The sequence below is a fragment of the Eubalaena glacialis genome, chromosome 1, assembly GCF_028564815.1.
Source record: "Eubalaena glacialis isolate mEubGla1 chromosome 1, mEubGla1.1.hap2.+ XY, whole genome shotgun sequence".
NCBI lineage: Eukaryota > Metazoa > Chordata > Mammalia > Artiodactyla > Balaenidae > Eubalaena > Eubalaena glacialis.
In genome coordinates this window covers 77,750,006-77,773,915 of record NC_083716.1, presented here as the reverse complement: position 1 = coordinate 77,773,915, position 23,910 = coordinate 77,750,006, and the positions used below count along the sequence as shown (strand labels likewise).

The following is a 23,910-nucleotide window of genomic DNA, read 5'->3' as shown; positions in this document are numbered from 1 at the left end:
GTGTAGGAGTGTGGGTGGCCAGTGAAACTAGAGAATAATCCCTGGCCAACAGTTTCAGAGAAACGGGTACCACAGTCCTACAACCACATGGAACTGAATTCTGCCAGCAACAGTGAATGAGCTTGGAAGTGAATACATCCCCAGAGCCTCAAGAAAAGACTACAGCCCTACAGGTACCTTGATTTCAGCCTTGTGAAACTTGATGCAGAGAACCAGCTAATTCAACCTGTGCCTATACTTTTGACCTACAGAACTATGAAATAATAAGTTGCTGTGTTAAGCCACTAAATTTATGGTCACTTGTTATGGCAGCAATAGAAAACCAATACATATGAATTTTATAAACTAAAATGTCAGACAAATATGTGCTGTTATAATTTGATACTGCAATCTGTTGGAGATTTTGGGTTAAAGAATGTGCTGACCCAGTGTTGTATCTTACAAGGAGGATAAGGGTGAGAGAAGAAAGGAAGTGATGTTAAAGTCATGAATTTAGTTTGCTCTTCAAATGTTTAACTTTGAGGGTGCCTTTTTCCAAATCCCTGGAGATTTGGCCTTCCTGCATGCAGAGAGGTTTTATTAAAGCTTGTAAAAGCTTTTAATAGCTTTCTTTAAAAAAAATCATTCTTAACTCTCTCTTCCGTGCTATTCCCCTAAATGTAAGAAAGCATAAAGATACTAAAGAAACACAGGAGATCAAATTAAATCAGGGGCCCTCCTAGCTCCTCCATTATTCAAAGCACTTAGTGGACTATAAATGATTTAAGAGTGATACAGCCAGACATCCCAAAGTAAATAATTTTCATTTTCCTGATTGGTAAGCAGGAGAAAGAAGATTCCATATTCCCATTAGCAAAGATTTTGAGTCATCTTTTGCCAAAACTAAGAGAGCATCTTTCTTCCTGTCTAGTCTACTTTTTTTTTTAATATGTGAAGGCAAATCAAGAGAAAAGGAAAGGAGATTACAACTTTATTACTGCTTTTATTGGATAGTTATGATATGCCAGCAGGCTGCCGGGCACTGCAGAGAAAGTAGAAATGAGCCCCTGAGTACTTGATCTGTGATGTAAATGATGTCAATCAGAATGTAATATTACTACAAGGTTCAAACCAAAGCTGTGGTGTTTCTTATAACCGCGCTTGGCACTTAGAGCAGTTGAGACTAAAAACATGCTTTATAAACATTAATTAATTATGCTGGGCTTAAATTTAATTCCTCCAGTGGATAGAACGTATGTACAGAAGATGAAAGAGTCAGCTGTAACCTGGTGCTCATTTTAATTCAGGATTGTAGGATCAGCTAATAATAATCACTGTAATAGCTGACACTTGTAATCTTCAAAGCATCCTTTAAGCATTTATTAATCAACCATCACCCTGCCCTGTGGGAAAGATAAATATTATTCTCCTTATTAATAGCTTAAGAAATTGTAGCTTCAAGTGGCATGGTTTTGCCCAGGACTCCCCCAGAATACCTCAACTGGAGAGTTGAGAGTTGAGTCCCCTGTATTGGCTAGGAGCAGACCATAAAGTTTACCAATACCACATTATGAGGGGAGCTTCAAAGTGGTGAAACTTACAGAGGACTTCTGTTACTAGAGAAGATGTCCCAGGGTACATCTAGAAAAGAGGGAAAAGGACAATGAATCAGAAAGTTGGGCTGCTCCCAGAGAAAGTCTCCCACTCAAGGAGTTTCCTTAGACTGCAACACACGTTTTCCCAATTTCTCCAGCACAGTCAGTCTTGGAATGTTCACTAAATGGGTTTAAAATGGGGGAAGAAACTTGCAGCCCAAAGGCCTCATACAGCCCACAGATGTATCCGTCTGGCCTATATAGTGTTTTATTTTTAATTGCACACATTTAGGGTGCAGACGTCCTTGCTCTCTCTCCACTGGGTAGGAGACAAATGCATTTGACACCCCTGGTTATTAACACGTGTAGAGCACACCATCCAGAGATGCCTTCTTACACCCAGAACTACCACAAGCTTGGGGCAGACAATGGTTCCTTTCTTGGAACCATCCTGGGAAAGGATAGATAAATGAGGGCGCTAGAGCATCTCCGGTTTGCTGCCACCATTGCAATCTTTATTCTTTGTCCGAACCTCTCATTTTGCTTCCTTTTCAGCCTTAGGCTTTCTTTCCCCCCATGTGTCTGGCCTTCTTACTCCCAGTTCTGAGCTTTCACACTGACTTTTCCCTCTGCTGGGAATGGTCTTATCGCTTTATCTATTCAAATGTCATTCCCACATACTCCCCCCATTCCTTACCCTGCCTTATATTTCCTCATAGCAATTATCATTCCTGAAATTACATTATGTATTTGTTTAGTTTTTAATTTTTTGAACCTCTCACTGTTTTCTTTACTGCTGAAACACTTAGATCAGAGCCTGACACATAACAAGCATGCAACAATATTCGGTGAACCAATGAATTAAGAAGTAGTGAACATATTTCCATGTCTCTCTATATTTATGTCTTCATTATGATTTTAATAGTGGCATAATATTCCCCTAATATCTAAATTTATTAAACAATCTTTGGTTTTTGGAAATTGAGGTGGTTTTCCACTTTTTCTTTCGTTTAAACTAGTATAACATGAAGATCATGTTGGGGAAGGGTGAGTGTAACGAGGAGGAAGGGATCTGGGTGAAAAATCAAAGCCACCCTGTTTCTTGGCGGTCAGGGACTGCTGGGCTCCCTGTGACCCAGCTGACTTCTAGGGACTCCATTTCTTTTAACCCTGAGTTCCTGCAGGAGCCCTCCCAGGTCAGATGCCTTCCTTCTGCTACTTGGTTCCCGTATCTGGCTGTGTGGGTCCCAGTTCCTGCTTAAAGCTGATGAGGAACTATATGCATGAGGCGTGTTCTCTGTAAATGTCAAGTCCTTTCCTACCCACATTGATCAAAGAGGAAGGCACTGAGTTCGTGATTCCTTTTCCCTCTGGTCTCATCCTGTGTTTTATCCCCTTCGGGAGCTAATCATGGATAGGATAATCTAATTACACTAATTTAGGATAATGCATCAATGCAAGAGGTTTTGAACAGCCAAATAATTTTCTGCTAAATTTGGAGCCTTCAGGAGAGGTTATCATGCATTGTGATTTTTCAAAAACAGTTCTGGGAGGGGTAGGAGTAGTTAAGGGGCCGAGTGAGGGTGTTTGTGGTTAGTCACATTATCTGGAAAATGGAGTGCTGAGTTCACAGAACAATCCAATGCACTGTTTCCCCAGCTCCTCACTTACAGTATGTAGACTCTGCCATAAGACTATTTTAGGCCTGTCCTCAATTCTGCCCTCAGTTTTCTTGACTGCAGTTCAGCCTGGGAGTAACTGATGGGAGGTTAGTGCTCAAACTGTGTCTGTATGTCGCCGAGAATGGATTTTAATCTTACATTGCTGAGAGACCCTGCCATTCCACAGTGCATACTGACGTGTAGCTTCTGCTTCCCTTATAATTATAAAATGCAAGATTCCTGGGTCTGTTTCCTAGAGGCAAACAGTATTAATCTACACACCTGAAATGCTGTTTCAATATTCATCTTTGTAAAAGCATCTGTAGGTTTTGTCATAAACACATAGTGTTTAAGGAAATTAAATTAATTACATGCACTTTAGTATTATAGTACAAAATAACAAACCTTACCTTGAATGCATATGTTATCTGTCTTTCTGAGAGGAGAGACAGATGAAAGAAAAATGTGTACTTAAATATTCATTTAATAGTGTAGATGGTGAGGGGCAAACATATGTGGATGAAAAATGAATTCTATAATCAGATATTTTTGAAATAAATGAAATAGAAATATTTATGGCTAAAATACAAGCATAATCTCAGGAACTGCTGAAACAAATACCATTACTAATAAGGTATTTCTGGAGGCTCACAAAAATATAATCAATTTTTCAGTTCATAAAATTTCAAAAAGTTGAATTTACATTTGCTAAACCAATTAACAAATTCTAATTTACACAGTGTTGGTGCTTCTAATTGGCAGCCGTGCATTTTTATGAGTCCTCTTGTTAATCTCTTATGGTAATCAAACTCACAAACTTAAAATTCATTGGTGTTCTTGATACATGTAACTAGTTAAAATTCTTAATTAAATTAGGGTGACTAAAAGAAAAGTCATTTTAAAAGTAAAATCATAAAGTGTTATGACTCATGCTGTACAAATTAACATAAAGTAGGTTTGGGGAGAATCATTCTGAAGACTTTGCAATTAGGAGCACCTGCTATTGGTGCACTTGTTAAACTTTTATCAATTAATCATTACTCTCTCAAATAGCAAGAAGAATTGAATGTTGTGAATATGAAGAGAGTGATTAATTGCAAGTGGCAAATTGCTGACTGGCTCCATTATTACCTGTGCTTTAAGGATTTTTAGAAATAGATGTCTATTATCAGTTTTATGAATACTAAATTATACTAATGTGTTCAGCATTGGTTGGTTTTCTGTCTTCCTTATTCAGTAATGATTGTTTTCTCCAAGTTTTAAAGATGACTTGGAGAACATGGATTCTGTAATAGGATATTATTATGGCCTCATCAAAAACATTTAATGATTGCATTATTTAATCTTATTGTCTAAAGCTTTGCTATCCATATTTTTTATTAAAAAAAAAAGCATGGAAAGAGAAAATAGGGTTTTTTTTGCTCTGGTGTAGAAATCGATCCCTATTTGAAGTACAATTTAGGATTAAGCAATATAGCACTATGGCTTCAAAATGTTAATTAATTCTCAATTTGGCCCACTGTTTCTCAAACTAAGCATTTAGATTGCAAAGGGCACTTTTGTTAAGACTCATTTTATTACAAGTTAAAATTGCAGGGAAAAAATTGATTTAGAAATGTGTTTCTAAATCAATGCAGCAATAGTAGAAAACCTAAAATATTTGCTAAAATGTACTTTTCATTATTTCAAGATTCACACAGGGATCTCTAATGGTCCCTGAAAATCTAGAGATTATCAAGAAATGTGACTTTAACTACCATGAAACTGCCATTGCTATTTATCTTAGCTACTCATAGATAAAGCCATATAACTGTTAGATGGGAAGAGTCTCAAATATAGGCAAGACTTCAGCTATATACTTTTAAAAGTAAAACTGTCACCGTTTGCAGATGACATGATACTATACATAGAGAATCCTAAAGATGCTACCAGAAAACTACTAGAGCTAATCAATGAATTTGGTAAAGTAGCAGGATACAAAATTAATGCACAGAAATCTTGCATTCCTATACACTAATGATGAAAAATCTGAAAGAGAAAGTAAGGAAACACTCTCATTTACCATTGCAACAAAAAGAATAAAATACCTAGGAATAAACCTACCTAAGGACACAAAAGACCTGTATGCAGAAAACTGTAAGACACTGATAAAAGAAATTAAAGATGATACCAACAGATGGAGAGATATACCATGTTCTTGGATTGGAAGAATCAACATTGTGAAAATGACTATACTACCCAAAGCAATCTACAGATTCAGTGCAATCCCTATCAAACTACCAATGGCATTATTCACAGAACTAGAACAAAAAATTGCACAATTTGTATGGAAGAACAAAAGACCCCGAATAGCCAAAACAATCTTGAGAAAGAAAAACGGAGGTGGAGGAATCAGGCTCCCAGATTTCAGACTATACTACAAAGCTACAGTGATCAAGACAGTATGGTACTGGCACAAAAACAGAAATATAGATCAATGGAACAGGATAGAAAGCCCAGAGATAAACCCACGCACGTATGGTTACCTTATTTTTTTTTTTTAATGCACACACTTTTATAATTATTTATTCATTCATTCATTTATTTATTTATTTATTTTTGGCTGTGTTGGGTCTTTGTTTCTGTACAAGGGCTTTCTCCAGTTTTGGCAAGCGGGGGCCACTCTTCATCGCGGTACGTGGGCCTCTCACTATCGCGGCCTCTCCTGTTGCGGAGCACAGGCTCCAGACGCGCAGGCTCAGTAGTTGGGCCACCTTATTTTTGATAAAGGAGGCAAGAATATACAATGGAGAAAAGACAGCCTCTTCAATAAGTGGTGCTGGGAAAAGTGGACAGCTACATGTAAAAGAATGAAATCAGAACACTCCCTAACACCATACACAAAAATAAACTCAAAATGGATTAAAGACCTAAATGTAAGGCCAAACACTATAAAACTCGTAGAGGAAAACATAGGCAGAACATTCTATGACATAAATCACAGCAAGATCCTTTTTGACCCACCTCCTAGAGAAATGGAAATAAAAACAAAAATAAATGGGACCTAATGAAACTTAAAAGCTTCTGCACAGCAAAGGAAACCATAAACAAGATGAAAAGACAACCCTCAGAATGGGAGAAAATATTTGCAAATGAAGCAACTGACAAAGGATTAATCTCCAAAATTTACAAGCAGCTCATGCAGCTCAATATCAAAAAAACGAACAACCCAATCCAAAAATGGGCAGAAGACCTAAACAGACGTTTCTCCAAAGAAGATATACAGGTTGCCAACAAACACATGAAAGGATGCTCAACATCACTTATCATTAGAGAAATGCAAATCAAAACTACAATGAGGTATCACCTCACACCAGTCAGAATGGCCATCATCAAAAAATCTACCAACAATAAATGCTGGAGAGGGTGTGGAGAAAAGGGAACCCTCTTGCACTGTTAGTGGGAATGTAAATTGATACAGCCACTATGGAGAACAGTATGGAGGTTCCTTAAAAAACTAAAAATAGAACTACCATATGACCCAGCAATCCCACTACTGGGCATATACCCTGAGAAAACCATAATTCAAAAAGAGTCATGTACCACAATGTTCATTGCAGCGCTATTTACAGTAGCCAGGACCTGGAAGCAACCTAAGTGTCCATCGACAGATGAATGGATAAAGAAGATGTGGCACATATATACAATGGAATATTACTCAGACATAAAAAGAAACGAAATTATTTGTAGTGAGGTGGATGGACCTAGAGTCTGTCATAGAGAGTGAAGTAAGTCAGAAAGAGAAAAACAAATTCTGTATGCTAACACATACATGGAATCTAAAAAAAAAATTAAAAAAAAAAAGGTTCTGAAGAACCTAGGGGCAGGACAGGAATAAAGATGCAGACGTAGAGAATGGACTTGAGGACACGGGGAGGGGGAAGGGTTAGCTGGGATGAAGTGAGAGAGTGGCATGGACATATATACACTACCAAATGTAAAATAGATAGCTAGTGGGAAGCAGCCACATAGCACAGGGAGATCAGCTCGGTGCTTTGTGACCACCTAGAGGGGTGGGATAGGGAGGGTGGGAGAGAGACGCAGAGGGAGGAGATATGGGGATATATGTATATGTATAGCTGATTCACTTTGTTATAAAGCAGAAACTAACACACCATTGTAAAGCAATTATACTCCAATAAAGATGTTAAAAAAAAAAGTACTAAAAATGAATAAACACTGTAAGTTAAAAAAAATTTTTTAATTGAAGTAGTTTATTTACAGTATTGTGTTAGTTGCAGCTGAATATAATCTTCAGCTAGATTTTATATTTTAAAAAACAATAGGACATTGTTCTAAATTAATGAAAAGTGTTGAGGGTAGTTGGGGAGAGATGAACTATAAACGAAACCTTTACAAATTTCAGATTTCACCAAAAAATAATACGTATCAAAGGAGAATGCTCTTCCTATCTTCTGGGAAAAAAATATTCCACATCGTGTTGCCTTTCATAGAAGCTCTGGGAACGTGTGCTGCCTCTTTACGTTTCCCTTAGCTCTTGTGCTGGCCTTTTAGGTCATGTTTCGCGATGACTGCCTGACCCATTAGAAGGGAGTCCCTGATTGACCTCAGAACCGCCCTGGCATGGAAAGACGGGTCTAGGTCGGGATTTTTCTATTGACATTTTGGACCAGATCATTCTTTGTTGGGGGTGAGGGGGGTGGTGCTCTGATCTGAAGGATGTTCAGCATCATCTCTGGTTTCTATAGCACATGTGAAGTCATGACATCAGCACATGTGAAGTCATGACATCCACAGATGTCTCCAGACACTGTCACATACTCCCTGGGTGGCAAAATTGTCCTCCATTGAGAACACTGGTCTAGACTGATTTAAAATTCTAGATATTTTTTAATGTGGTAAATCTGGTAGATTCAGCTTCCAGAAGTGGTGCCCCCCTTTGGGTATTGGCAGCTATACTGACCAGATTCAGTGTTTAGTTCTGTCCCTCACTATCCATGTGATTTTGGTTATCATCTCTAAACCTTGGTCTGTTCACCTATAAAATGGGAGTAATAAAAAAGTTCCAACTTAATAAGATTATTGTGGAGAATAAATAAGATAATGAATATAAACACAGACCACAGTGCCTGGCACGTTATTAGTCCTAGTAATTATTAGCACATTATTAGTAAAAGTTGGTTGTTATTTTTTGTATTATTATTTTTGGTTGTTAGTGGTCCAGTATCAGTCTAAAGTTATAGAATCCGAAGTGTCTAGATGTCTTTTTGAGTTGCACTAGAGAAAGCGTCAAACATAAATAATGGTAAGAACTTACATTGTTTAGCCCCTTAGAGGGTCTAAATCCTATCACAGAGGTGATTTTTTATTTTCCCATCAAAGACTATTTTTAGGATCAATATGCCCCATAGTCAACTGAACATAGTGAAGGTAGTCAAAGGAAATGAAAGTCTTTGGGGGACTTCAAAGAGCTTAAAACCTGGTGAAGAAAAATCATCTTCTATACATAAAATCGTTAAAGAAAAACAGATGCTGCTGTTTCATACGTATTTACTGGATTGCAAACTTGTTGAAAATAGTAGTGTCCTAGACACCTCTTTAATTCCCCCACTGGTACTTTAAACTTAGAAACAGCTCCATAAATATTGGTGGGATGAAGGAAAGGAAGGAACGTCAGAGTAAAAGTATTTTCTTCCAAATTGTCCCTGACTTATTATATGGCCTTGTTGTAGTCAGTTCTGTAAGTTGGTCCCGCAATAAATGGAGAAGATAATAATGCCTAACACTCGACATTTATATAGCCCCAAATAGTTTGCAAAGCATTTTCATTTACATTATTATATCTCATGATAATATATCATCAACCCCATTCTTCTTGGAGAGCTCAGCAATTTAATTGCTGCAGCTATATCATGGGTCTTGGCCCTGGAGTGTTCCTCAGCCTAGGATATACTTCAGTCCTTAAATGACCTTGATCCTACAAGACTACTTTGAAAACACCAGACCAATTTTATTATATGTAAGATTCAGTTAGGAATATAAACCCCTTAGAATTTTTATCTGATGGCACAGAATCATGGAACTAGGTAGAGCCCCAAGAATCAGTTTCATCTTACCTTTTACAGATGAGGAGATGCAGGCCCATGGGTTAAGAGAATTTCCCAAGTTCTATTGGTGAGTCACCGGCCGAGTCAGAATTATAAGCTGATTACTCTTTCATTGTCTGATGGTATTAATCATTACAAAAGACAGAGGGTTTAAATCTAACTCAAATCAGTCAGTCTTCCTTTGGCTCTGTGTTAATATTTCACTTGTAAAAGCATGTACATTTTTTAGCCTCTCATTTATTAACCCAATAAACTAATGAGCACATCATTTAGTTAGCCAATATGGAAAGTAGTAATGTAATGCAGCTGACATTCCTTCACCAGTCATTTGTTTATGAAGTCCAAATGAAGTTTCTTTCTCTTCAATTTCTGCTTTAACATCTAATACACATCTTCATTGTAATGTTGGAACTATCATTAAGTGAGAATGAATCAACTATTTTCAAGCATTATATGTACCCATCATGAACATTTATTTTTATCTTACTACCACTTGATATTTTTGGAGATCACATCAATCATGCAGCAAGCTTTATGTGCTGCTTGTGTGATGTAGCTCCTCATAGATTTAGACAATGGGTCTGTTGCTCCTTTTGGACACAGCATGTCAGAGGTGGCTGATAAATATTGAAAATGTGGGTGGCTGCTTGCTAAGACTTAAAGAGCCACCAGTTATAATTATGCACTTGGTAAGGTGAGCCTTCTTCATATAATTTGAATGTTTGTAGGGTTCTTTATATAGAAAGGCTTTAATAGTAAATATGTAATTGTTGGTAAACTATGAAGCAGAAGTTACACTTTCTTTTAGCACTTTGTGAAGCTGCAGGTGCTCTTCACAGTCAAGTTTGGCTGAAAATAGAAAGATAATGATCAGCTGTAAATTTCTAAAGGACAGAGACCGTCTTTTATCCATTTCTATATATGTTAGCGTGCAGAGGCATTTAATAAATTTTTGTTAACTGAACCAATGCTATCTCTAGAATATTAAGACAGCTGCCACTCCTCCCCTGAAATCTAAGGGTGGCACAGGTGCCAAGGAATCTTTTGCTTGCTCCTATATGCACAACTAAGTTTAACCATTTGGGTTACTTATGTGTATGCTGACTAGTTACCAAATGACCTGTAGTTTCTAGAAGCTAGGTTGGCTAATCCTGTGCCACTCTTGAGCCTTACCATTGTTTTTTAAGCCAGGAAAAAAAATGACCTGTGTAAATAGAAAATCCCAAGTCTTAAACCCCAAATCAAAAGAAACATGATATTCTCAAAAATACCTTGACACCAGAGCCAATTGCTGCAGGTACCTCAGCTGTATTAATAGTTATTAAGGAGAACCTGAACAGAGTGAAATCCTAGTAGAATTTTGTAAATGAGATCAGTTGTGGAGGCCCTCTTAATTCATCAGGGTCCATGATAGACCACTCAAGGAAATACAGACTATCAGAACTTAAGGACGAGAGATCCGTTTTATCAGAGTCAACAGGCTTATCTTTCTTAGGAAAAGGAGATAGCTTTGTCTGCTGCTTGCCAATCCTTTGTCTATATCCCTAAGGGAGAATAAGTTAATGACCCATAGGAGTTGCCTTCTCTGCAAGGTGATTTAAACAGCCTCTAATGCCTCTACCCTAATACTAATATTTATCTCATCCAGAAACTTCTGTCGTGTCTCCTTACAAGATTCTACCAATGCAGAGGCCTGCTTTTTCCTATGAAAGCCCTGACACATGATTATATAACCTTTGGACCAGTACCTAGCTTCAGGAACTGGCACCCTCCCTTCTCCCTTTCCAGATTAAGGAAAGGTACATTCTTGCTGTCATCCCTCTCAGCCCAACACTACCCCCGAGTAAGAGTCCTTCATCATTTTCCAGGCGTGACTAACTAACCGGTATAGGTGACCATCCCAGAAACCCTAAAGTTTCAAAAATGAAAACTCTTGCTTAGAAATGTTCTCCATAGACAAAATGAGATTGGTTTGCCAGGTCCAAGATGAACTATCCACCAGGAGCAGTGGATTCAGGGAATGCCCACTCACAGTAAATCCAACAGTTTCAATGCTTTATGCCTGGTAGGCTCACTTGCAGGTACTTCTTGAAAGGTAAAGTTTCTGTTATGTAAATCAGCATGTTGTGGGTCCCAAAATTAAGGAATCCAATGGATTGAGCCTGATAGTTATTAACACAACTTCTGTACAAGAGATCTAAACTTTAGAGCAACCATCTCTCCAGAATCACGGTATTTGATTCTTTACCTGTTGGGGAAAAATATTTTTAGAGCATTGTCCATTCTTATTCCTGGTTTGAAAGGACTTTCTGGTAGCAGAATAAGCCACTAGCAAAGCTGGGAGGAACAATTTTAAAGGGACTGCTTTTGAGCTGCCTGTCTCATATAAGCAGAACATCTATTCAGTGTGTTTTATCTGGTATGGTAAGTGCAGTTTGTAATAACATATAAATTCCCTTGTCAAGGAAAACAGCCCCTGCCTATATGAGTTATTTTCAATCTTGATGCACATTAGAATCACCTAGACAGCTTTAAAAAATACTGATGTCCAGGCCCCACTCAAAATATTCTTATTTAATTGATCTGGGGCAATGCAAACCCATTAGTATTATTTTTTCTAATTCCCCAAGTGATTCTAATGGGTGCCCAGAATTGAGAACTTCTGCTTAGATTTATAATCTCTCTTTGATCATCTTTTAAATTTATTTAGCTTTACAGTGTTCTACAAAGATAATCTTCCCTGGAGGACTAAAGGGTGAGATTGATGATGAACTCAGTAATTTTCCTACCTGAAGCCATCGGGGAATGGATTGGTCATCACTCCCCACTGGGCCACTATTTTAGATATAGAAAAATTAACCTAAAAGGGATATTTATCATTAGACGTGTTCATGAACTGAATGTGGTTGTGCTACATGGGAAGTATAAATCTAGAGGAAATATTACACTTGTCTGTAGATCAAATATTCTCACTTATCATTTATCATCTAAAGACATATTTAAAAATTCTGCCTTGGTTACTCAGGGGAAAAGTTTCTTCCCTCACTTTCTTCTAACAGATTAATGATGACTTAAACCTGGTCTGCCCTTGATCTTCTCGGGTCTGATTTGACAAGGAAGGTTTGGCAGCCAAATGAATCCCTGACCAAGTTCATGTGCAATATGTGGAGTAAAAGATAAGAAAGGTTGATTGTGATTTCTACAAATTTTAAATCTTTCTTCTCTGAAAGGTGTAAAGAAGTCTGGCTGCAAAGGGACCCCGAGACTTGAGGAATAACATGGTGGTGAGTTCCCCATGTCTCCTTATTACTGCCCATATATCCCAGACAGGGCACTACAGAAACCTGCAACAGGCACAGACCCAAAGAGCTTCTGGAAGAGCTTGCTCTCCCCAAGCCAAGGGACCAGAAAACATGTAGCCTAACATTAGAAATCTTCTTGGCAATACCCTCCTTACTCCAGCCAAACACCAAGGGGAAAAAGTCACACCTTGCACCCCTGCAGTTTCAGCCATGGAGTGGGAAGTTGATCTTCTATCCCAGTCCCTCGCCCAGACAAAAGCAGGCAGCACTCAGATTCCTCCGTCATTGTTTGATGTCTGAGGGACTCAGCAGGGAGATGATTATCCATCCTCTGCCTGATGAAGAGGGCAATGCTCCAATTTCCCTGCCAGGGTACTGGAGCCCACTGGGAGCTGAGCATCCACCTCTACTCGACATCAAAGAGACTGACAGTGAGATGCCAGTTGGAGCTAATAAGTGCTCCACTCTCACCCCACCCCTGGAGTCAGCAAGACTTAGTGAGGACCTGAGCCTCCACATACACCTAGCATCCAGGAGGTAGAATAAAGTGGTATGAGGTGGGGCAGTTAGTTGACAGTCCACTTACCCCTAATGCTCCTTCCCCTCGTGTCAGTAGGGCATAGTGTGGAGCCAAGCTTCCAACCACACCCTGCAGCAACAAAGCAGTGTGAGTGGGTGCTTACTGTTGCCACAATGGAGTAGACTAGACTTTGCAAGAAGCTGAACATATACAATCACCCAGACCTTGAGGTATACTTTAACAGGGGCATGACCTTCACATAAAAGGTGATTAAACAGGAACCAGTCTCATAATATAATACCCAAAATGTCTAGGGTACAGTCGAAAATTGTGCATCATATCAAGAGCCAGAAAAATCACAGTACAATTTAGAAAAGCAGCCAACAGATACCAGCATAAGATGAATCAGATGCCAGAACAATTTGACAAGGATTGCAAAGCAACCACCATAAAAATGCTTCAATGAGAAGTTACAAATTCTCTTGAAACAAATGAAAAATTAAAATCTCAACATGGAAATAGAAATTTATTTTTTAAAAAAGAACCAAATGGAAATTAGAGAACTGAAAATTATGTGACATTAAAAAAAACTCACTATACACACAATAATAGAATGGGAATGATAGAGAGTAGAGTCAGTGAACTTGAAGACAGATCAATAGAATTTACCCAGTCTGAACAATGAGGAAATAGGGTGAAAATAAAATAAAAAGAGTCTCAGGGACCTGTGAGACAATAACCCACATAAACATACAGATTCAAGAAGCTAAGCAAACCTAAAGTAGAATTCAACCCAAAAAAAAATCCATGCCAAGACATATAATAATTAACTTTTCGAAAACTGAAAGATAAAGAAGAAATCCCAAAGCAGCCAGACAGAAATAACACAGTACAGGCATACCTCAGAGAAATTGCAAGTTTGGTTCCAGACCATCATGATAAAGCAAATATCACTATAAAGTGAGTCACGTGAATTTTGTGGTTTCCCAGTACATATAAAACTTAGGTTTACAATATACTATAGACTATTACATAGTACAATAGCATTATGTCTAAAAAATATATTTACGTACCTTAATTAAAAATATTTTCTTGCTAAAAACTGCTAACCATCATCTGAGCCTTCAGTGATTCATGGTAGTAACATGAAAGGTCACCAGAACAAATATAATGATAATGAAAAAGTTTAAAATATTGCAAGAATTACCAAAATGTGACACAAAGACGTGAAGTGAGCAAATGTTGTTGGAAAAATGGTACCAAGGGACTTGCTCGATGTAGGTCGCCACAAAACTTAAATTTGGGAAAAATGCAATGTCTGAGAAGTGCAATAAAATGAGGTATGCCTGTATAAAGATGTCAGAAGAACAATTTAACCTTCCACGTTATAACTAGAAAAGGTAGGGAAAGTTAAATTCAAAAGAAACAAGATGCAGTGGAATAAAAATATAAAAACAGAAATGAAGGAAATTAAAAACAGAAGAGAAATAAAAAAACATGAAGCACAAAGTCTTAAGGTCTGTAAAGACCAATGAAATTGACAAATTCCTATCCAGACTGATCAGGAAAATAAGAGCAAGGATAAAAATGACTGGTATCAGAAATTAAAGATGATACATCACTATAGGCAGTAAAAATATTAAAAATAAAATAGTATGAAAAACTTAATTACAACACATTCAGCAGTTTAGATAAAATAGACAATTTCCTAGACGAACATAAGCTTTCCAATAGTCTGTTAAAGCCTGATATCTATTAATAAGTAGCCCTATATCTCTTTAAATTGTATAAGTAAAATTTTTTCTTACAAAATAAACTTCCGGCTAGATGTTGTGCTGGTGAATGTCAAACATTTAGGGAAGAAAAAATAACAATCTATACAATCATTTTTTCCAACCCAGTTTATGAGACAAGTATAACCCTGCTTCCAAAACCAAATAAAGGTTTTGCAAGGAAACTTCAGGCCACAATTGCTTATTATATAAAAGCAAAAACCATTAACAAAATGTTAGCAAATTGAAGTCAGTGATATGTAAAATGGAAAGTGTTATAATTAAGGAATTTTATCATAGGAAAACAAGGTTCAATATTTTTTTAAAATTCATTAAAGTCAATTCACTAAATTAACAGCATACAAGAGAAAAATATAATGAGTGACTAGATTTTAAAAATGCATGTGACAAAATTTAACATAAATTTGTTAGAAAAATTCTCAATAAGGTAATAATATAAAGGAAAGGAACATCCTTAACCTGATAAAAGTCATCTACAAAAGCCGTACAGGTGACATCATACTTATAAGTGAAAGACAGTGTTATTCTTGTATATTAAGACAAGGCAAGATATCTATGTTCACTACTTCTATTCAGGATTGAACTGGAGTTCTTAAACAGGGCAACAGAAGAAGAAAAATTTCTTAAAGGGTTACAAAATAAAAAGAAAGAAGTCAATTCTCTACTCACAGATGATTTGTACCTATGTGTAGAATATACTAACAAATCTAGAAAACAGCTACTAGAACTAAAATGTCTAGCAGAATCAGATGTTACAAGATCAATATACGAAAAATCAAATGTATTTCTGTATACTAACAATAAAGTGGGGAATTGAATTAAAGATAATTTATCATAATGTCAAAATTAAACATGTAGAAAGATACATTTAACAAATTAGTATTAGTCTTATACACTGAATATTACAAAACGTTGTTAGGAGAAATTTTAAAAGAACTTGGTACATGCAAGATATATAATATTCATGTGTTGGAAGACTCAAAATTGTTATGATGTAATTTATCCCCAAAGTGATCTAAAAATTCAAAGTAATCTCAATCAAAATCCCAAGAAGTGATTTTCTTTTAGTAGAAATTACCAAGCAGATTACAAAATTCATGTGGAATAGGCAAAGAACAACAAAATTTGAGAACTTACAATATCTGATTTTTAAATTTATTTTAAATCTGTAATAATAAAGATAGTGTTATACTGACATAAAAGTAGATAAGCAGTCCAATGGAACAAATTGGTGAGTCCAGAAATAGACCTAAGTGTAAAGGGTCAATTAATTTGGGGAAAATTTGTCCAGAATTTAACTAAATACGTGTGGTCAAGTTTGCTTTTTTTTTTAACCTAAGGATCTTTCATGGGGAAAGGAGAGAAGGTAATTTAATGGGGAAAAAGATAGTCTTTTGAACATATGGATACTGCTGTATCAAAAAAGGTACCTTTACACTTATTATGCACCATGCAATGAAATTAACTCAAAATTAATCATTGCTATTCACAGCTATAATATATTTAGAATAAAACATAGAATATTTTCATCATTGATGTAGTTCAATATTCCTTAGATGTGTTTCTGTAAGCACAACATAAAAAAAATCACTTGTTAAATAGGACTTCTTCAAAATTAAAACTTTGCTCTTTGAAAGGCATTATTAAGGAAATGAAAATGCAAGACACAAACTGAAAGAAAATATTCACCATGCATATATATGAAAAAGTATGTGTATCCAAAATGTGTAAAAAATCAGAATTCAATAATGATACGACAAATAGCACATGAAAAGATGCTGAATTTTATGTCACTAGGAAAGTAAAAATTAAGAGCACAGTGAGATAACACTATACTAAAAATTATGTTATAAAGACCAACAACAGCAAATTGGGGTGTAACAACTAGAAATTTCATACATTGCTGGTCAGAATGTAAAATTTTGCAAACACTTTGGCATTGTCTTTTGAAGGTAGTTCTACACTTATATTATGGCTAAGTGATTCAACGCTAAGGCATTTACCCAAAAGAGAGAAAATCACGTGTCCACACAAATATTTATACATTAATGTTCATAGCTGCTATAATTCATAGTAACCCCAAACTGGAAACAGAACAACTGTAAACTCCTGGATGAGTGGACAATCCAATTTCCTAAAATCTATAGAATAGAATTTATTCAGCAATGTAGGTATTCAATGAATAGATGAAACTGATACATGAAAAAATGTGATACATCTCAAACCATTAAAGTGATTTCTTTTTTTATTTATTTACTTTTCACTGAAATACAGTTGATTTTAAATATTATATTCGTTTCAGGTGTAAAACATAGTGATTCGATGTTTTTATAGATTATACTCCATTTAAAGTTATTACAAAATAATGGCTGTATTTCCCTGCTCTGAGCAATATATCCTATTGCTTATTTATTTTATACATAGTATTTGTGTCTCTTAATTACATTTCTATCTTTCCCCTCCCCCTTTCCTTACCCCACTGGTAACCACAAGTTTGTTTTCTATATCTTTCAGTCTGTTTTGTTATATACATTCATTCTATTTTTTTAGATTCCACGTGTAAGTGATAACAGTATTTCTTTCTCTGTCTGACTTATTTCACTAAGAATAATATTCTCTAGGTCCCTCCATGTTGTTGCAAATAGCAGAATTTCATTCTTTTTTATGGCTCAGTAGTATTCCATTGTATACATATACCACATCTTTATGCATTCATCTCTTGATGGGCACTTAGGTTTGCTTCCATATCTTGGCTATTGTAAATAATGCTGCTATGAACATTGGGGTGTATGTATCTTTCTGAATTAGTGTTTTTGTTTTTTCAGACATATATCCAGCAGTGGAATTGTTGGATCATATGGTAGTTCTACTTTTAGTTTTTTGAAGAACCTCCATACTGTTTCCCATGGTGGCTATACCAATTTACAATCTGAGCAACAGTGCACTAGAGGTCCCTTCTCTCCACATCCTCACCAACATTTGTTATTTGTGTTCTTTTTGATGATAGCCATTTTGACATGTGTGAGGAAATATCTCATTGCACTTTTGATCTGCATTTCTCTGATGATTTGTGATTTTGAGTATTTTTTCATGTGCCTGTTGGCCATCTGCATATCTTCTTTGGAAAAATGTCTATTCAGATCTTCTGACCATTTATTAATCAGGTTGTTTGGTTTTTTGATCTTGAGTTGTATGGGCTGTTTATATATTTTGGATATTAACCCCTTATCGGTCATATCATTTGCAAATATTTCCTTCCATTTTCTTTTTGTTTTGGCGATGGTTTCCTTTGCTGTACAAAAGCTTTTAAATTTAATTAGGTCCAATTTGTTTATTTTTGTTTTACTCTAGGAAATGGATCCAAAAAAATATTGTTGTGATTTATGTCAAAGAGTGTTCTGCCTATATTTTCTTCTATGAGTTTTATAGTATCCAGTCTTACATTTAGGTCTTTAATTCATTTTGAGTTTATTTTTGTATATGGTATGAGGAAATGTTCTAATCTTCTTATTCTTTTACATGCATCTGTCCAGTTTCCCCAGCATCACTTATTGAAGAGACTGTCTTTTCTTTGTACCTTCTTGGCTCCTTTGTTTTAGATAAAATGACCGTAAGAGTGTGGGTTTATTTCTGGACTCCCTATTCTGTTCCATTGATCTGTATGTCTGTTTTTGTGTCAGTATCATGCTATCTTGATTACTGCAGCTTTGTAGTACAGTTCGAAGACATGGACCGTGATACATCCAACTTTGTTCTTTTTTTCTTAAGTTTGCTTTGGCAATTCTGGGTCTTTTGTGGTTCCATATATGTTTTAAGATTATTTGTTCTATTTCTGTGAAAAATGTCCTGGGTATTTTTAATGAGGATTACATTAAATCTGTACATTGCTTGGGGTGGTATGGTAGTATTGTGACAATATTAATTCTTCCAATCCAAGAACACAGAATATCTTTCCATTTTTTTGTACCATTTTCAAATTCCTTCACCAATGTTTTGTAGTTTTCAGAGTATAGGTCTTTCACTTCCTTAGTTAAATTTATTCCTAGGTATTTTATTGTTTTTGATGTGATGGTAAATGGGATTGTTTCCTTAATTTCTCTCTGACAGTAATTACTAGTGTATATAAAAGCAACACATTTCTGTATATTAATCTTGTATCCTGCAACTTTACTGAATTCATTTATTAATACTAATAGTGTTTTTGGTGGAGACTTCAGGGTTTTCTATATATGGTGTCATGTCCTAGGTAAATAGTGACAGTTTTACTTCTTCCCTTCCAATTTGAATGCCTTTTATTTCTTGTTTGATTGCTATGGCTAGGACTTCTAATACAATATTAAATAGAAGTGGTGAGAGTGGGCATCCTTGTCTTATTCCTGATTTTAGAGGAAAATCTTTCATCTTTTTACAGTTGAGTATGATGTTTGCTGTGGGTTTGTCATAAGTGGCCTTAATTATTTTGAGATATGTTCCCTCCTTACCCACTTTGCAGAGAGTTTTATTGCAAATGGATGTTGAATTTTGTCAAATATCTTTTCTGCATCTATCAAGATGATCATGTGATTTTTAGCCTTCCTTTTGTTAATGTGGTGTATCACATTGATTGATTTGTGAATATTGAACTAACCTTGCATCCCTGGAATAAATCCCACTGCATCATGGTGTATGATCCTTTTTATATATTGTTGGATTCCATTTGCTGATATTTTGTTGAGGATGTTTGTATCTATATTCATCAAAGATATTGGCCTGTAATTTTCTTTCTTTCTTTTGTTCTTTCTTTCTTTCTTTCTTTCTTTCTTTCTTTTTTTTGTAGTGTCTTTGGCTTTGGTATGCAGGTAATGGTGGCCTTGTAGAATGAATTTGGGAGCGTTCCATTCCCTTCAACTTTTTGGAATAGTTTGAGAATGGTAAGTGTTAACTCTTCTTTTTATGTTTCATAGAATTCCCTTGTGAAACTGTTCGGTCCTGGTCTTTTGTTTGCTGGGAGTTCTTAAAATATACATTCAATTTCACTACTAGAGATTGGTCTGTCCAGCTTGTTTATTTCTTCCTGATTCAGTCTTGGAAAGTTGTTTGTTTCTAGAAATTTGTGTGTGTCTTTAGTTCTGAAGTGAGTCTCTTGTAAGCAGCATATATGTGGGTCTTGTTTTTTTTTATCCAATCAGCCACCCTATGTCTTTTCACTGAAGCATTTAGTTCATTGACATTTGAAGTAATTATTGATAGATATGTACTTACAGCCACTTTATAACTTGTTTTCTGTTTGTTTCTGTAGTTCTTTCCAATTCTTCTTTTTTTGTTTCTTCCCTTGTGGTTTGATTGATTTTTCCTTTAGTGGTATGTTTGTGTTCTTTTTTCTCTTGTTTTTATGTATCTGTTTTAGGCTTTTTATTTGTGTTTACCTTAGCGTTCATATATGTTGACCTATAACTATATCTATTTGTTTTAAACAGGTAGTGCTTTAAGTTCAAACAAATTCTAAAAGAGCTACATTTTTTACTTCATTCTCCCACACTTTGTGTTTTTGATGTTATATTTTACATCTTCATGTTTATCCCTTTACTGATTATTATAGTTATACTTGATTTTACAACTTTTTAATCTTTGTATTAGCTGATTTAATTGTTTGATCTTCAGCTTTTACTATATATTTGGCTTTACTAGTGGGATTTTTCTTTCCTATAGATTCTTATTTCTTGTTATGGCCTTTCCTTTTCCACTTATAGAAGACCCTTTAACATATCTTTTAGGGTCAAGTTAGTATCGATGAACTCTTTTAGTTTTACTTATCTGAAAAGTTCTTTATTTCTCCTTCAGTCCTAAATGATAACCTTGCTGGGTAGAGTATCCTGGGTTGAAGGTTTTTCCCTTTCAATGCTTTAAATATATTATGCCACTCCCTTCTGACCTGCAGTGTTTCCACAGATAAACCAGCTCATAGACTTCTGGGGGGTTACCTTGTATTTGACTCTTTTTCTCTTGCTGCCTTTAGAATTCTCTATTTTTAACTTTTGCCATTTTAATTATGATGTGTCTTGGAGTGGTTTTGTTTGGGTTCATCTTGTTTGGGACCCGCTGTGTTTCCTGTACCTGGATATCTGTTTCCTTCTTCAGGCTTGGGAAGTTTTCAACCATAATTTCATTAAATACATTTTTGACCCCCTTCTGTCTCTTCTCCTTCGGGGACCTCTATAATGCAAATGTTGGTACATTTGATGTTATTGCAAAGATCCCTTATACTGTTTTCATTTTTTGTTTTTGCTGTTCTGCATGTGTGATTTGCATTATTCTGTCTTTTAGATCACTTATGCATTCTTCGAATCACCTAGTCTGCTCTTCATTCCTTCTGTGTGTTTTTCATTTCAGTTATTGTATCCTTTAGTTCTGATTGGTTCTTTTTTATATTTTCTTGTTCCTTGTTAAAATTCTTACTGTGTTCATCTATTCTTTTTCTGAATTCAGTTACAATTCTTATTACTAATGTTTTTAATTCTTTATCTGGTAAATTGTTTATTTCTCTTTCATGAGTTGTTTTTCCAGTGGTTTTTTTTCTTGCTCTTTCAATTAAGACAAATTTCTCTGCCTTCTCATTTTGCTTATCTTTCTCTATCTCTATGAAATTAGGTGAAATAGTTAACTATGGTGGTCTTGAAGTGGGATCCTTATGTGGGAGCATCTCTAGACAGTCTGTGTGTGCCCATTGGCTTTGGTGGGACAGCTGGATTTGAATTGAACACAAGTAATGTCTTTTCTCAGGGTGTGCTGGCAGCTGTCACCTTGGTAAGAGGTGGTGCTAGAGATTGAGGGGATAGGACCAGAGCCAGGTATGAGGCCAGGCATCCCCACAACTCAGTGGCCATCACCACCCTATGGAGGGGGTGGGCAGGGGGCAGGCCCCAAGTTGCTGGAGCAGAAGGCCTGAGGGTTGGGTCTAAGCTGGCTCAGTTCCATTTAACTGTGTGCTCTTCTCCTCCTAACACAGGCACCCTTACCCCAGAGGGGAGTATTGCTAGAGTAAGAGGGCCAGATGTGGGTATTCAGCAAAGGTCAGGGCGTGGGCTGTGGCAGTCTAGGCTCTGTCAAAGATCTGGACTGCCTCTAATGTGACATTTATGCAGTCACCAGTAATGGCTTCCCCCTCCCTGTTCAGATGCCGCTTAGGGTCTGAGCTGCCTCAGCATCGCACAGCCAGCCAAGCTTTTTCTTTGGTTGGGGCAGCCATCACTCCAGTTTGAACCTGTGACACAAGGCAAGCGGTGCTAGAGCAGGTGGTCAGCTCAGGCTAGGGCTTACACCGGATAGGTCATGGGAAATGAGTCAGCCACCTGCACAGTTTCAATTTCAGTCAACCCCCTCTGCCCTGCTTTGGGAGCAGGCGAGCATTCGTGTGCTCCTCATGAGCAGTGTCCGGGTTTCCCACAGCCCTCTTGTTAGTCCCACTGGCCTTCCAACCAGTCAAGAGGGTTCATCTTCCTTTCGTAGAACCCCAGGGCTGGGGCACCCAATATGGGGCTCAAATGGCTCACTCTCCAGGGAGGGTCTCCACCCATGTAATTTCCCTTTCCCTCTGAGTCCCTTCCCAGGGGCACACAGACCTCATTACTTCTCTTCCCTTCCTACCAGTTTCCCTGTGGATCTTTCTTACAGCTTTGGTTGTACAGGAATCATTTTGCCAGTCTCCAGTTGGTTTTCAGCAAGAATTGATCCACATGTACATGTATTTTTTGATGTGTTCATTTAGGGGAGGTAAGTTCTGCATCCTTCTACCCTGCCATCTTGATTTCTCTCCCCCATCATAGTGATTTTTTAAAAAGCCAGGCAAAGCCAGTCAATACTGTATGATTCCATTTTTATGAAAGTTTACATAAAATTTATTATTTCCATTCATATGATACTCTAGAAAAGTTAGGTTTCATCAGTATTGGTATAAATGAGACAGTAGTAACATGAGCACAGGAATGGATGGAGATTAACTAGTGAAATAAGTTTTTTAGGAAAATGGAAATGTTTTACGTCTTGATTATGGTGGCAGTTACATGGGTATACACATTTGTCAGAACTCAGTGAATATACAGTTATGTATATATGTATATATAGATAGATAGTATATAGCACTTATATAGATGTGTGTCTGTGTGTATATATATATGCATGTATATATCCTCAATGAAGTTGATAAAAAATTTAAAAATATATAATTTTTTATTCCTGAGTATCTATTATTCTGCTTCCTCATCATAGAAATTTCAAAGCCCAGAGACCCTCCTTTTATTATAAATCATTTCTGGCCCTTTAAGTCCAAGCTAGTTGTAGAGTTTTCTTTCACACAGCCTTCTTAAATCCTTTATGCATTTCCTATGAATATAATTGGGATTCACACCATGTTCCAAAAGCCTCACCCGTAAGTCTTTTTTGAGATAGATCCTTTTATACTTTGGTCCTTGGATAAGAAAATTGTAGCACAATGCACTGATGATTCTGCGAAGCCCTTTTGTTAATTCTACCTGAGTCTACTCTGCACTGCCTTAAATCTTTCTGAATCTTTAGAAGTGGGCCTTATAGTCACATCCTGATTTCCTCTATATCTAATGCCTTTTGTTGCTACAGTGTTTTCTAAGAATGAAAATCCTTTTTTTATTCTTCAATCATACATCCTGTCTTCTATATTGCCACTAAATGCTGCTTGCAAATTGAACACAACTGAAGAAAAGAATTTTTAAACAAACTCAGTTGAGAATTTCAAAGAGGTCATGGGAATTGGAGTGTGCATCCCCAAGAAGAAAGTTAACAGGATCTTATTTGTACATCTTCCTTGCTTTTACCATCTCATCATTGCCTTTGCTGTAACTCTTTAAACAAGAGAGCGCTCTTAAACCTTAAATAGAGGGCACAATTCTTCTCGATGAAAATCTGCTCTCAGAAACAAGGATGACCTAGGCCAGTTCAAACA

At 36.4% G+C, this 23,910-nt stretch overlaps 1 long non-coding RNA gene across 1 annotated transcript in view; it reads left to right on the top strand.

Moving 5' to 3' along the window:
* Positions 1-23,910, top strand: part of LOC133096411 (uncharacterized) — a 37,180-nt gene continuing 13,270 nt past the window's right edge. The window contains exon 1 of the long non-coding RNA XR_009701777.1: positions 1-173. This is a non-coding gene — a long non-coding RNA (uncharacterized LOC133096411). The remainder of the gene's footprint in view (positions 174-23,910) is intronic.